Source organism: Halichondria panicea, chromosome 14, assembly GCF_963675165.1.
Source record: "Halichondria panicea chromosome 14, odHalPani1.1, whole genome shotgun sequence".
Taxonomy (NCBI): domain Eukaryota; kingdom Metazoa; phylum Porifera; class Demospongiae; order Suberitida; family Halichondriidae; genus Halichondria; species Halichondria panicea.
Window position 1 is genome coordinate 3800951 of NC_087390.1, and position 15822 is coordinate 3816772.

The 15822-nt window shown below is 40.3% G+C and overlaps 2 long non-coding RNA genes across 4 annotated transcripts; one reads left to right on the forward strand and one right to left on the reverse strand.

Moving 5' to 3' along the window:
- Positions 1-2301: 2301 nt before the first annotated feature.
- Positions 2302-7331, reverse strand: LOC135348229 (uncharacterized). Of its 3 annotated transcripts, none has more exons than XR_010398687.1 (7): positions 7180-7331; positions 4083-4123; positions 3656-4032; positions 3431-3484; positions 2686-3377; positions 2462-2563; positions 2302-2399 (listed from the first exon to the last, which is right to left on the reverse strand). It is a non-coding gene; the product is annotated as an uncharacterized LOC135348229 (long non-coding RNA). The 3 variants fall into 3 exon arrangements; XR_010398686.1 differs by having other exon boundaries at positions 6737-7331; XR_010398685.1 differs by having other exon boundaries at positions 4083-7331.
- A 612-nt stretch (positions 7332-7943) lies between these two features.
- LOC135348228 (uncharacterized) lies at positions 7944-15089 on the forward strand. The gene is made up of 11 exons (XR_010398684.1): positions 7944-8720; positions 8965-10406; positions 10459-10599; positions 10662-10728; positions 10880-10928; positions 10991-11047; positions 11099-11149; positions 11233-11452; positions 11511-11576; positions 12250-12440; positions 12503-15089. It is a non-coding gene; the product is annotated as an uncharacterized LOC135348228 (long non-coding RNA).
- Positions 15090-15822: the final 733 nt, after the last annotated feature.

Below are 15822 nucleotides of genomic sequence, written 5' to 3' on the forward strand. Positions count from 1 at the left end.
AGCCTACCTCTAGAGTGGCATATTAATTTCCTCAGCTGCAAACATAATCATGACAACGTACTCTATCTTTTAAAGTCTATCTTTTAAGGGCCTAAACAAGTAGCCCACCGCATTTGTTGCTAAAGATATTGGAGAATAGTTCCAGTACCTTGACTTCACTTGCAATGAATAACATTAATAAACATTATGAATCTCATTTAACACTACATAATCTACATTAATGTTGGCAATGAATAAAATTAATGGCCTGACCCAGGCCTTAAGTACCCAGAGTACCTGTAGGTGCTGTATCAGTACGTCTTTGTGAAAGGTGAAATTGATGCTCCATTCTGATTCTTGATGCCAGCTCAGAAGACGGTATAGAAAGTGTAAGAGATTCCATTTTGGCAAGATTTGGTGCAGTTTCAGTAATTAAATTTGACTGGCTTTGTATACATATCCAATAATTTTACTGCGGAAGCTGTGTTGGAAGAGCAATCCAGATATTAGTTGTTCTAGCAAACGCGTGGGTGGGTGGGCGTAAATTTAGGGTGGTGTCGTGACATTTTCCTAATGAGTTATTCACGAAGGTTCCTAATGTTATGTTGAACTCAACTATCGGAGAAACTGAGAGACGAAGGTAAATAATGTTATTTTATGTCTTTGTCATAGACTTATCTTTGTCATAGGATTTTTAGGGGGAAACGTTTAATTGAGGGGGGTCTGGGCTTCAACCATACATTTTACTATAGGAAATAATCGAGGCCATCACCTATTTCTACACCCAGTGCATAGCGTGCTTAGTCCGTGCTTAGTCCGTGCAAACTCACTTATTATTATTTCAAGGTCTACACTAGCACGCTTACACATGCATGTTTCCTTGGGAATTTGGAAAGTCTGGGTGTGGTCAGTCATTAGCAAATGTTATAAAAGCGTAGTTTTTGAGGTTCCACTGCAGATTGAATGTAAAATCATCACGTATCCCTCTAACTATTCAATATAATTATGACGGTACATTTGGTTGTTATAATTATAATTATGACATCATTGGGGGGGGGGGGGAGGAATTTTGGCTGGGGGTAGGAAATCCCAGGGCAACAATAATATTATACAGTTGTAGGAATTACTCACCAGGTTGTCCGCACCAATATATTCGAGTCAGTGCTCTCAGGTCAACGCACATGCACATAAGTATCCCCAAGTTTTACTGGAGAAATGGCTGTCGATTTAGGTGGTGTTTGTAGAGATAATTATGTTGAATGTTGAAGCTTTTTTGAAGCGATGTATCGCACCATGTTACGTTTTACGTTCTGCTTTCACCTGTTATGCATCCTCAAATCAATCTTAAAACATTTTCAACCATCAATCTGGAGTTTTATCATTGCGAGTACATTGAATGTCTGCGAATGGTTTCATGAAGCTGACAGCTAGCAACTCAAAGAGAATAGTGAAGAGCTAAACTTGTAACGGTTCTCAGAGTTCCTGTGATAAGTCGATTTGGTTGTAGAGCTCAAGCACAAATGATTCAAATTGCTACCTTTGAATTTGCTATCCATAATACAATTCATGTCCCTTTTTGGCAGCAAGTCTGGAATTTTGTTTTGTCCAGGCAAGGGCGCTCGCTCAGTTCTGAATATGCTGGAAAATGAGGAGGGGGAGAACAAGGCAATTTATTGCAAGCCTTTCTCGTGAAGACCTTCGACTGTTCCTCAGATTTTGTACAGGCAGTACTATAATAATGTACCGGGCTAGATTTGTCAGTATCGTTCAATTAGGGTTCACTGGTTCAAATACTAAATTTTTTGCTGTAGGTATTTTGTTGGATAGGTGGATGATGTCTGTCCTAGCTGTAGGATTCCCCTAATTTCTCATGTCTAGGATCTGTGGCAGAAATGTAGCCAGCATGCACAAATGTCATAAACCAGTTATTTAAGCATACCAATACCAAAACAAAACACACAATAATTATTGTCAAAAGTCAACTGCATGATTGGGTAATCCAGGTGGAATGGTAATCCAGGTGGAATGGTACGCTGAGACTCATTGATCGATATCTTTCTTTGTTGAGCTTTTTTGTCCAATTCATTAAAGAAATTTTGGAATGCCAAGGGGAGGGGCTTTACAAAAACATTGTCAGATTCAGAGGTACTCTCTTCGCTTGACATGACCTCAGATATCATCACTTTCTTCCACTTGTCTTTTGATAACTCCGCTTTATCAAGAATACACGAACGTTCTTGCAATTTCTGCAAGCAAAAAAATGTCAATGAGCAAAAGGGTACAGTTCTAGTTATATTTTCTAAACAGCTATAATGGGGCTACCCTCAAAAGTCTTTCTCTTCTATTTCGATCGGCATAGACTCCTCTCTCTTTCAGGGACTGCTCCTGATGCTTACTTCGATAGTATGTGTAGGCAGCCGCTATAGTAAAAAAGAAGCACACAGACTAGCTAGCTAGTCTAAGCAGCTACAAAAAGACTTACATCGAATATCACATGACTGGAATTGTGGAATTGGAATTGTGGAATTGGGCCACCACCTCTTTAATCAGGGTACGGAAGGACTGTTGAATGTAGCATGTAGCTCTGGAGGGTTAGGACGTATATGTATAATTATGGTTAAATGTGTAAGTATATATATACACCGTAACAGTACATAGAATCACCTGAAATTGTAATTGTTTTACTATAACTGAGTACAAACGTACCCTATATTGAAGTCAAACCCGTTAAACTCAGTGTCCTCACTTCTAACAACATTTTATATGTTCTCCTATGCTGATTTGACAAAACTTCTTACACTGTCACACACTGCTCCAAGTTGTCTCCCATGATCGAAGATCGCTACTGTGCATCATGCAACACTTCCTGTACGAATCCAACATGTATAGGAGGACACTATGCTGTCTTGATTCGTTTGGTCTAGACGGACTACCATGCGAGAACTCTTTTGTGGCTTGGCCGGCAGAATGTCTACGTATATTGTTAAATGGTAAAGGTCGTCATCTTAATTTTTGTATTTTAGTCATAATATTAAATGAAAATGGACTCAAAGTTTTAGTCTAAGTCAATCTAATTGCATCCAAGTGATACCGCTACGTGTCGAGATTCACACCATCGCTACGATTAGTGCAGGCCAAAATTTGAAATTTGTTCCAAAAGAGCCATGTCGAGTTCCTCGTGTGAAGGGCTACCATTAGCAAGTTTGCATCCACAGGTGTCACGCACAAAAGTTGTAACCTCCTCCTCCTCGTCTTCCATCACAGAATCACAGAGAGCTCCATTGGACCGAGAGCGTTACCAGTGGTGCGTGAAGGGATCCGTACAAGCGTTGCTTCCAATGGATCTGTTTCATGTGTAATGTCGTCATCGTCGTCATCGTTATGGTCATCGTCATCACCTAAACAAAGGCAAGAATTGTTAAAAGTTAAAGCCTAAATTGTTATTTCTTACCTTGCAGCGAGAGGATGTGCTCGTCAAACTCAAACCTAAACCTAGAGTCAGTACCTACATTGTAGCATTTTGTATTACATTTTATTTCATTACTTTATAATTATGATTACTGTGTTCTAGGTCTAGCCGATCTGAGATTGGTCTTTCCTGTCACATTAATTATTATGCTTTTCTAACTTCTGGAATTTTTTTTTCTGCCCGTGGGACAACACTCGGCCTGCTTACCGGTACAGGTGCCTTCGACCCACAGCTTCTTCCTTCTTCTTCCAAGTCCACACCAAAAATTAATTATAAACAGAAATTCCCCGCTTGGAATTTTACCTAAAAAAAGGGTCAGTAAGCACATTTTGACAGTGCAAGTGCAGAATAAATCAAGGTGATTCAAGCTGAGTTGGAGCTCATTGGTGAAGGTGGAGTAGATTGATCACAACATGATCACAACAGTTGAACAAATGTGCCACAGTGTAGGAGCTGAGCCGTCTCTGCCTCGTCACATAGATCCAACATTCCTGCTGAACTCATTTCTCAGATTGAATCTCGTTTCACCAGTCACCACCAAACCAGTCACCACCAAACTGCCTCGGCTCTTCTTGTGAAAAAACCTGTGGAAGAGATGTTGCCAAAAATTGAGACATGTATGAAGACGACATACCTTCAGCCTTCCCAGTGTGTTTCTCTCCCAAATACACTCTACTGTAGAGAGAAGATGCAGATATTTTATAGTCACATGTAGTAAAGGTCAAAGTTGTAAGGTGATGAGCCACACTATTAATAGTGTGCTCTGGGCTCTAGATCTAAGTACAACTCACTGCTTTAAGTATACTGATTCGGGATCATCATGTAGATTTTTGACTAGTTTGACTAACTTGCACAATCAAATACATGGCTATGGGGTTCACGGCGTAAAGGGGTGTGTGGCTTCCAAGATAGATATAGATAGGATTGGATATAGATATAGACATAGATAGGATTGGCAACGGAAGAAATGAAGTCTATGTAGAAATGCCGTGTTTCGCTTTCTACCCCGGGTAAGTTTACCGGGAAACTTAATCATAGTCTATGCAAAGACAAATGCCTTTGGAAACGAAGAAAATACAATCTTGATTGTTTTTCGTGTTTAGCTACTTTAAAAAATCTACTTTAAAAAATCTATAGAATCACAGCAAGGTTTTGTTTAGATCAAGAAGCTCTCTAATGAAAATTTCCTCTCGGTCATACCGTAAGTCAACATTTGGCACCGTTGTAGGCATGATGTTACTCGTCAACTGCTGGTACTGAAATTTCTTTTGACCATTCCAGCAAAAAGTTCTCATGTTTCAACAGCTAAAATCTGTATACGATCACATGTATCCGCATAAAGATATAATACACCTGTCCTACTTCTTCAATACTGATTGCTAGTGATTTAGTTGGATCTGTTAAACCTGGTCCTAACAACATCTCATCCTCCGTTATTATGGCACACTGGCCTTCCAACTGACAGTTAGCAAGCGACAGTTAAATGTAGGAAAACTATCTAAAGTTAAACCGCTGCTTGTCATCCACAGACTGAAACCTACTTGTTTGCATATGTGAATTGGAGAAAGCAACATCGATGCGCAAAAGTATGTCTAGATCTCTTCGAACTTGGTGAATTGCAGCCGTCAGATTTTCTCTGTGTGCTTCTTTGCGTTTTAGTAGCCATGCTCTAGGGTGGCTTGTTGTTCATTTCTTAGAGCATCTCTTTCCTTGCGTAACTGTTCTTTCAATGTTACCTTTCTTAAGACTCTCTGCTGTCTCTTCCGCTTCTTTTTTGTACTGCGCTTATCTTCCACTGAATGGCGACTTGGTGCTTCTAGTGCTGCATATGATCTTCACATTCTTCATGTTGATGATCTGTACTGGGGGTGGGTAGGACTGGATGGTTCACCAAACAACTCAGAGCTCATGCTGGAACTGATGCTATCCGAGTCGAGTCTAGCTATAGCTCTACGTAGACTGTACGCAAGTACATATGAATCCCCTTTTGTCTTGTCTTATCAGAAAAACTGAATGCAGTGGTTAGATCTGCAGATTGTGGTATGGCAAGGCAGCTCAGCTGACTGAGTAGCTAGATAGCCTATCATTTGCACTATAGGAGGATTTTATAGACCTCTCTCACTAGACAACTACAGTCTAGCAACTCAGTCCTCATACCCGCCAAGACAATTTGATAATTGTATGCCTTTCAGCAGTTTGTTGAATTATCCTCAAGAATGGATGAGATGATGAAAATGATTAGTGACACTCCAGAAATTGCATTTAATAACCAGTGCTCAAACCATCCTTGAAGAACGAATTAAAGAAAAAACTGTACAAAGCTATGCTCTCGGTAAGTTGTCAATCTAACTGCAATGATTCCAGTCAGCAGTAAAGAAACTGCACGAAAGTGTCTCTGAAAAGTTTGCCCCTGATCTTGCGATGTGAGCTGATTACACTGTTAATTAACTGTTATAATCAGCAGAATCAAAACGTTGCAGATTTCCTCTTCAAGAAGAGGAGCTAGGCTTGTGTTATACATTATAATTATAGTATGGAATGCTTCACCGCCGTACTTTTAATGATAGCCAGCCTAGACGTCTTGCATCTGTCGAAAATATGAGGCGAAATTGGCTTCCAGAAGAGAGTAAGATTATAGTTGGTTGAGTATAGTGTTAATTGGTGTCTTCCTGTGCATGCAAGGCAAAAATGTTGGCCATTTGAATCAACGTTTTCCACCATGTAGCTAATATTCTGCATTTTATAGCACAAAGAGCAAAACTTTTAAGGGGAGAGGAAGAAAAAGGGAGATGGTCTCACCTTCTATATCTTCTATATATAGAACCTACAAATACTGGTACAGCACAGCACAGTGCATTTAGCAGCTCTGTCTGCCATGACAGTTTTGTGTTTATATCGTATAGAGCTCAATTAGAGGAAAGAGAAATTTCTGATAAAAGCTGCCTCCTGCAGGAGTACCATATCTTGGGCGATCACGCACTCCACAAGGGGAACAGCTACTGTAAGGAGGGCTGCAGTAGTAATCAACTCCTTATAGCTTACTCTTGCTGTGACAATTATTAATTGAACTGTGGGGCGGGATTACGCATGTGCAACAAAAGGCGCCATTGCTAGCTGGCTGTACTGCACTGTGTAGCTGTAGGATCTAGGATGGATCAGGACACTCACTGTACTAATAGGTTACGTTAGTACTGCTAAGTAATAGTAGCAAGGAAATGCTATCCTAGCAAGGTGTACATGTAGTCTATGTGTATCTATATACCATATATAAAATTAGCATAGGTTCACCGTTGTGTGCCAGTGGTGATTTATCTTTAGGCAGGGGGGTTCTGGGGGGTTCTGTGTGCGTCTGTTCTGTGTGAGCCTTGGTTGTCAAGATGTGTCGTCTTTAGGCAGGAGGGTTCTTGTATCCAATACATAGGTAGTTTTTGCCCCTACCCCTGGATCCGCCCCAGTTGGAGTCCAATCCTCCACGTATTGGTTGGACTCCGCCCAACTAACTTGGACATATTTGTGTAGACACGCCCATACCTGCTTGATCGGAGCCGCTGCTACTGTTTTTAGTTTTTAAACAAGTGGGTTGTTTCAAGTGGGTTGTTTCAACATTGACACGCGTGTCATTTGATATCCACCAACATTGTGAAATTCGCCAGAGGTACAAGGAAAAGCATATAGCTAGGGAAGTCTTAATATCTTGGAACATTACAATCCATTTGTAAATAATTACTCACGTGACAATATGGCCATGATACTGTTTGTGCGTTTTTTCCCACTTCTTTATCTTTGAGTCACATTCTCTGTATAGATTTTTAGTACCATTGTTGAAGTGCTGCTTTCGATCTCAAGGTATTGTCTCTTTAGAAATTGGGATTGTGTTTGTATACTTCCTTGGTAGGTTGTTTTGTTCTCTTTTCCAAACAATTTACGGTAATGCCGTTTGGAAGGTGTAGTTCGTATCAGATGGTTTCGCATTCAAACGGCGGTATGTGAAGCTCCAACACATTGTGTGTTAGTTTCTAATAATGCAGCCTACTTCATTGGACGGCCCGGCCTGATTTTCATTATCAATCTCCAGAACCGCAAACTCATCTTCTTACGTGATAGTAGTGTCCAATTTGTCAGGGTCGTCGCTTTCATTCTGTATTGTTATGTCTTTGTCGTGGCGATGGCGTCGGTTCGTGTCGTATCTGTGGGATCAACTTTTCGTCTCCAAAGGGCGACCAACAGAGGCCGTCCGGAGTGCAACTGTGTCACATCTGTCTCTTAGTTGAGTCACGTCTTTCTTCACACAGTCCATCCATGTACTCAAAAGGTAAGTGCGTACAGTTGATGAGCGAAAGTATGGGATTAGATGGATACCTTGAGTTGTTGGCATTGTGATATCAAAAAATTCTATATTTCCGTTAGGTAATTCACCATGTGCCTTCGCCCTCAATTAGATAGTCTGAGATGGTTTCTAACAGGGAGTGTTTCTTCATTGTGTTTTGTTCTATCACTGTGTTAGCTTACTGGGCAGTACTTTGTTGCTTTAGCTCCTCTTGTACTGATAAGGGCGATGTCCGTTTTGTAATGTCCGTTTTGTTATGTCCTTTAGTGTTCCAAACATTCGTTCCTCGCTGTCTGCGTTTAGTAGTCGGGGGGATATCACTCAATTGGAGAATGAGCTAGTAGTGCATGTCCCCAGAGCTTTCGTTGTGTCAGCTTTTTGGGGATTGGGGATGGGAAATAACTTTCTTAGTAACATCCAATGTTTCCATGGTATAGTGTATCCTAATGTATCGAGACAAATGTATCGAGACAATTAGCTTGATTCCTTCTGGTAGTAATACTGCTGCATCTCGGTAGAGTAAGGCATCATATGTCGACCACACCCTATACTCGAACGGTCGCCACGGCTAAGTGACTGATCAATATGCCAGGCCAGACGACGGGTCGGTTAACTTGCAGTAGCGTTAGATCTTGGATATCACAGAGATCGTTGCACAAAAATAGGTGGGTGTGGGTGTTCGATAATTCATAAAATTGGTCAAACGTATTCAAATTAGAACAGCTGCACATACATGCATCGACTTATCACAATTTTAACTAGCCTAGCTATTGCTGCAAGCCCGAGCTCAACCCTTGCTTGCAGTGCAGTTGGCAGCCAAGTCTTGCAAGGCACTATGGAATAAGGCTTCGAACAGGGCGGGGCCAAAATTGTCACGTGAAACACATGCGTTATCCACCTGTCTCTCTGCTCTAGTCTACAGTCTAGCTCTGGTTTGGAAAGATGGTATACTAGCTGTTAATTGTTGTTTAGACTTTAGTGTATAGTGTTAATTTATAGTCTATTTAACAGCCCTAAATTTTACTCTTTATTGACAATTTTAATGACAGTGTTGCCGGTGAATATCAATAATATTGTGTTCTGTACTTGCTGCGGTATTTCTTTGAAAATAGGAATGCACCCTTATAATTATGCACCCTTATATATGCACCCTTATAATTATTTGTTGATAATGGTTCAAGTTTATTAGGCTGTGTTTCATGAGCGAAATCTACAACAACGTACGGCATATGCACGAGATGTTCGGGATAAGCAACAAGTTTCGTGTAGTGAAACCATGTGTCCACCTTTGCGTCCCCCTACATACCACAATTGGAGGATCTGAAAACCTGGCTAAAGCAGTTGAAGCATACAAGCTTCTGAAGTATATGGAGTTCCGAAGACTACACTCTATGACCATGCGATGAAGCATCTCTATCTCTCTGCGCAAGGACCTGAGCGATATCTGAATATTACTTTGCAACTTTTTGATTGGTGTGAGTCAGATCGGCACAAGACCGCAGGTTATGAGATTGTACAGCAGTACATTGATAAGAAAAACATCAACAAAATAGTGTCAAATGGCTGGTGGCAACGTTTTCGACAGCACTCTCCCTGGTCAGATCTATGGCCATGGACAGATCTTCTCCTTTTGGAGAATACCCTCAGGACCAATAATCTGCTAGACAAAGCTAAGACTGAACAAAAGGCGCCAAGAACCCCACAAAGGCTCAAATAACTATTTTATCTTGTGTCAATGCTGCGGGGGACTGCATTCCTCATCTTCGACCGGAAAAAACTAAATCCGCAACACTGAGGTACAGGTACCCAACACTGTTTGTCCAACAAAGGGTGGAGCTCTCTTCCAAGACTGGTTTTCACAGCACTTCCTGTGTTATGCTCCTCCCCTTTTACTCTTAATGGATGGTCATTCCTCACACTACTCTGCAGAAATGATCCGTATAGCCGTATAGCAGCTGTGATTCTTTTTGTTCTGCCCACTTGACAAAGGCATGTTTTCGGCATTGAAATCCAACTGGAAGCACGTCTGTCATGAGTTTATTACACGAAACCCAGGGCGAGTCATCAGCCGTTATGACTTTCAACACTCTTCCACAAGGCATGGGATCTGTCAATGACAATCATCAATATCAAGGTTGGGTTTAAAATAACCCCATTCAATAGTAGGGCTATCACATTGCCTGGCGAGGATAAATTTGAACGGTTTAACCCGGACTCGTTGGCTGAGCAAACAGGGCTCAAGTACAAGTACATTCCAATTTGTCAGAGGCCAAGTCACCAAGATGCCAATGAGGGAGAACAATCAAATCAGTCCGCTACATTGTGATTTGGGAGGTGGAAACGATTCTGATGACAGTTTTGCACTGATGACAGTTTTGCAGAGGCACTTCTTCAATATCACGTTTTCCAATATGCTTACTTTGCCGCAGGAACCCTGTAAGATTCCGATAAAGCATCCCAAGTCATCTGGGCGTGCGTTGAGTCTAGAACAACAGTTAGCTGCAGATGATGCAAAGGCAAAGGCGACGGCAAGAAGCAATTAAAGAGAGATCAAAAGAAAAAGCAAGGAAAGAAAGGAAAAGCAGTCAACAGTAGAGCCAAGTGGAGAACCAAAGGATGGTGCCTGCAGTGGTAAGTGACCTCATGTTCACTCGATTTTCTTATTATTACACTCTCATTTCAGTGATCGAAGATGCTGATCTTCTTGCTGGCTTAGTGATATGTGTAACCGGTTCAACTAAGGGACGAGCAGTAGTAGAATGTCGTGGTGGAGTGTACATGGTCTCAAATAAGTGTACTCACTTACTGGTGTGGACAAACACAGGTATTTTACTCCATGGTAATTATTCGGACAATCAACTGACATATGGTACCGTACACCCAAAGTGGTTGCTAGACAGCATTGACAAGAATGAAGTTCAATCTGAAGTCGACTATTTTGTACACACTGATGGTATGTACATCATTTTAATGCATACACATAATACATGCATACACATAATACACTTTTCTTTTATAGATGATGACTACTATCCTCCTGGTCCAAATATAAGCAATTTTAGAATTTTAGTGACGGTTAACTATGCATGTATTATATTTGATAGAATTTGTGGAGAAAATAATTATATGCAAAAAGGAGCAGTTCCTTGAATGGTAATAAATTGAGTACTTCCGAGATATACTGTTAATGTGATGCTTCTTATTTATTTATGCAGCGAAGCGTACTTGATGCAACTTAGCCGAGGATATTGACACACCTGCAGATTCAAATGGTAGAGTGTAGAATGTTCTACATCGCACTATGCTTTATTGTCCTTCTGCAGTGAGACAAGAAGATTCTATACCAGACAACAGTAGTCCGCTGAAGAAGAAAGGTAAATCCTTGTTATCTTTGTTAGTTCTTTGTCTAACTTTGTATTGTACTTTGTATTGTACATAATTATAATTATGTTTTTAGGAAAACCTCCTGCAAAGGCGGCAACTCGCTCCGTGTTTTCTGTAAATCCCGCGTCTGGTAAGGGGTTGCCATAGCACCCACACACATACACGAACAACTGACTGCTGCGAAGAGAAGCAATGATAGCAAACAAGTCACAGTTGCTTTATGTGCTACTTTGTCTATTGCAGTGAGACAAGAAGAATCTTTTTCAGAGGATGTAGTCCGCTGAAGAAGAAAGGTAAATCCTTGTTAGTTCTTTGTCTAACTTTGTATTGTACATAATTATATGTTTTTAGGAAAGCCTCCTGCAAAGGCGGCAACTCGCTCCGTGTCTGGGAAATCTTCTGTAAAGCCCGCTTCTGGTAAGCTTCAAAACGAACTTATCATTGCTAGTACTAATATCCGGCGGGGGAAGTTATACTGTATTCTCTGTGCAGTTAAAGGTGCTGACCCATAGTAACAAATTGATAACATTTAACCACAAGAATGCAGATAGTATGGCTGCAATAATTGCACACGCAATGTTTACAATCACTGCGTGCGCATTATATCTCATTAGTTGTGGCTGCGCTCGCACGTACACTGTACTACCATACTACCGCAATATCATTTGGGGGCGTGGCTTTCATTTGCGAGCTATTTAGCCATTACCGTAGAGGGTAAGCGTTAAAACGTTCGATCTGGAGTTCCACGTGCAGGATAGGGCCTATATTTAGCATAGTTAACCCATGATGTCATGTTAACAACATTACAGAGAGGTTTGATCCATATATGGTCTAGATTCAGAGGAGGTCCGACAACAGTGCGCCTGAGCTTTCTGAAGCAACGCTCTTTAGTAAAAAAAGGATCATTATGCCGATTCAGCAAAAAGCTAAAGAAGATAAATGTCACACAAAGTTAATTTTGGCAGGCTGCTGAATATGAATAAAATGCAATGTGCGCTACAAGTTCTATACCAGACACTTCAGTTGACATTGCCATTAATAATGAGGTAAACGTCTCTGTGCTGAACATAGGTGTACAATTCACATGCAGAATTCCAAGCTTTTCTGTAATTGAAGTTGAACTGCACTGAGGCAAGGAACATTAATTTTCAGTTTGAACATTTAGATGGATCTGTACGTGTGTATGATGGATTCTTGAGATCAGACCAGAGCTTTCCAGACCCTTCTAGACCGTCTACCACCCCTTTTGCTATCACTATTAAAGACCATTGTTTTGTTGATGTAAGTGCTTCCCAATTTTGTTGTACTGGCGCATACTCAAATACTATGTACTTCTCTTACAGGTTGAAGAGTTTTGTAAAGTTGTGTATGTACGACACCTAAAGGCTTTTGACAAGCTTGGTTTTCTAATCGTATGAGATTGGCTACTTAATGATGGAAACTGTGACGATGATACTGATAGTAGTGTGTGTGACAGAATATCTAGTAAAGAGTTTGCATCCCAAGAAGAAGACACTTAAGAGAGCTATGTTCCATTTAAATGCATAGGTGTCACTCGTGATATGGAGTATCAGAACATTCTCCATGAAGTTAAGGATATAATTAAAAGTGGTGACATTGTTCCAGTGAAGATGAAACCTGAGCCAGAGAATATTGTTGATCCTGAGGCAATTTCTTTTCAGTGCCTTCATAATGGGGTTTGGCGGACAATTGGTTATGTTGTTTCTGAAATTTGTGAGGAAGTACACACAGCTATCAAACAAGGGGACATATTAGTAGTCGAGTTCGTGTGGGTAAAGTTCAAGCTTTGGAAGAAACAGCCTGGCTATTATGCTTGTATTGGAGTCACTCGGAGAGGAGAATGGTCGATAAAGGTTAAAAGATGTTGTAGCACCTTTACTTGAACTGCAACTTGCAATAATTGTATGGTCATCATCTGTCACAGTTGTTAATTTTGAACGTATGACATTGGATAATTAACGCATGCAAATGACGTATGAATACAAGGTAAAGAATACATAATAGCAATAATACGTCCTCGAAAGTTAGACATACGAGTGTTCGGAGATGTAATTGGGAATATTAGGTGGTGGCGGCAGCTCTTCTGGTGGATTGTGAAAAATTGCTGTTTTGTGTGATGGAAGGGACGTAGAAGTGGCCATCGATTCAGCTCTCGGGACTCTAGGCATTTTTCTAGGTGATTGTGTGGATGGAATGTCAAAATCAGGTCTGTCACCCTCATAGAAGCGGTCGTGATTGGAGGTATAATAAAAATACGGCAGATCGGGGTCATTCCGTTTCTCATACTGTTATAGGTCTCTTTGTGCCTATTGCTTTCGCCAAGTTGTACATCACATTGGTTCCACCACCACGATCCAATTGTACCATAGCCTCAAGAGAGAGAATTAGATAATCGGAAGGATAAACTCTTTCATAATAAAGAAGTGCATATTTCTGGAACAGCTTAGTCACCACAGCGATCTGTTCTTCTCGACAGAGCTCTGATATTGTCTGACCAGTGCCTGATAAAACACAATTGTTCATCATTGGGCAAGAAGAGTTTGTTTTATTGGTCAAATTGTATTCAGCCTTGGCATTGTCAGGAGAGGAGAAACGGTTTTGCAGCTCCCTCTGAACAGTGTTTCGACAGGCATCAGCTAGCTACAGTAGATGAGATAGAAAATTCACCATTATTTTTATGATACTAACATCTAGTAGCAGTTTACCTGTGCGTACTGCTTCCATGCTTCCATGTTTACAAAAAGAAATTCAGAGGTATATTTCCAAAACTGATGTTTTCTTCCAAATGCTTGCATGCACTGCACTGCTTTTGCTGAATCAGCATAATGATCTTTTTTTTTACTAAAGAGCGTTGCTTCAGAAAGCTCAGGCGCACTGTTGTCGGACCTCCTCTGCTCTGCGCACTTAAGGCCCGGGTCCAGATTTCAACACCAAAATTTACACTATGTTCATACTGCTGTATTGCAATATACAGTGTATGCTGCATCAAAATGATCCAAAATGAAGCTCAATGTTTTCTTTTTCCAAAAAACTAATTAGCTTAATTCAATTATGCTAATTAGTCCCATAAATGGTGATGACGTCATGGCACTTTCAGAAAGAGAAGTGCAAATACGGCGTTGAAGATGCCAAGATCAAGCTTCAAAAACAAGGCTAGATGAACATCTCATAGCTAGGTACTAGTATCCTTGATGGGAAGAGTAGGAGTTATTGTATTCTTGAGATACACAAAATAGCCTACCTCTAGAGTGGCTGTCAGAGCTAAAGAAGCTAGCATAGCTAAAGTTTTGGACATTTTTACTTCCCATCAAGGAAACATAATCATAACAACATACTCTATCTTTTGAGGGCCTAAACAGCTACTCTTACCTTGTTTAAGTCCGCCGTATTTGTTGCCAAAGATTATCTATAATAGTTCTAGCAGCTAGCTAAGCAAATACATTGACCTTATGACGTCACATGCAATGAATAACATTAATAAACATTATGAATCTCATTAACACTACATGATCTACATGATCTACATAAAATGTTGGCAATGAATAAAATTAATCTTATCAGTGCCTGACCCAGGCCTTAACTGCGCAGAGTGGTCTAGATTTTTCTAAACTGGGTGTGTCACAGCAAAAAAAGTCTATAAATTGAACACAGGAGGTTTCTAAAAAAACTTTCAAACAACATAAAATGATATAAATGATATAAAAACCAAGTCCCTAGCACTAGTGGTTTTCTAAGCGGAACCATTTTTAGCTATTCACTAAAAATGGCTTGCTGTACCTATTCTGGATGATATTTCTTCTTGATTCTTGAGGTAGGCACTAGTAGGATAGTGCTTTTAAGTATAGTGAAGGACCTATGTCTCTACTGGCAGCAGTTTCATAGTTAGTTTTCCTTAGCAACAGTGTGGTGGGCCAGCACTGATAAGATTAATTTTATTCATTGCCTACATTTTATGTAGATGTAGATCGTGTAGTGTTAATGAGATTCATAATGTTTATTAATGTTATTCATTGCACATGACGTCATAAGGTCAATGTACTTGCTTAGCTAGCTGCTAGAACTATTATAGATCAACAAATACGGCGGACTTAAGACTTAAACAAGGTAAGAGTAGCTGTTTAGGCCCTCAAAAGATAGAGTATGTTGTTATGATTATGTTTCCTTGATGGGAAGCAAAAATGTCCAATACTCTGACAGCCACTCTAGAGGTAGGGTGTATCTCAAGAATACAATAACTCTTACTCTTCCCATCAAGGATACTAGCTATGAGATGTTCATCTTGATCTTGGCATCTTCAATGCCGTATTAATTGCCGTATTTGCAGTTCTCTTTTCTCTTTCTCTTTCTGAAAGTGGCATGACGTCATCACCATTTATGGGACTAATTAGCATAGGGACTAATTAGCATAATTGAATTAAGCTAATTAGTTTTTTGGAAAAAGAATCATTTTGGATCATTTTGATGCAAATAATACAGGACATAGTGTAAATTTTGGTGTTGAAATCTGGACCCGGGCCTTAAGTGCGCAGAGTTCTTAGAGTGCTTGTTCTCGAGGTAAACACCAAGCTGGTCTCAAGGTGAAGCTTCAAACACTAAAACTAGGCTTAACCCTTTAACCGTCACGGGCCACGATCGTGGCCCG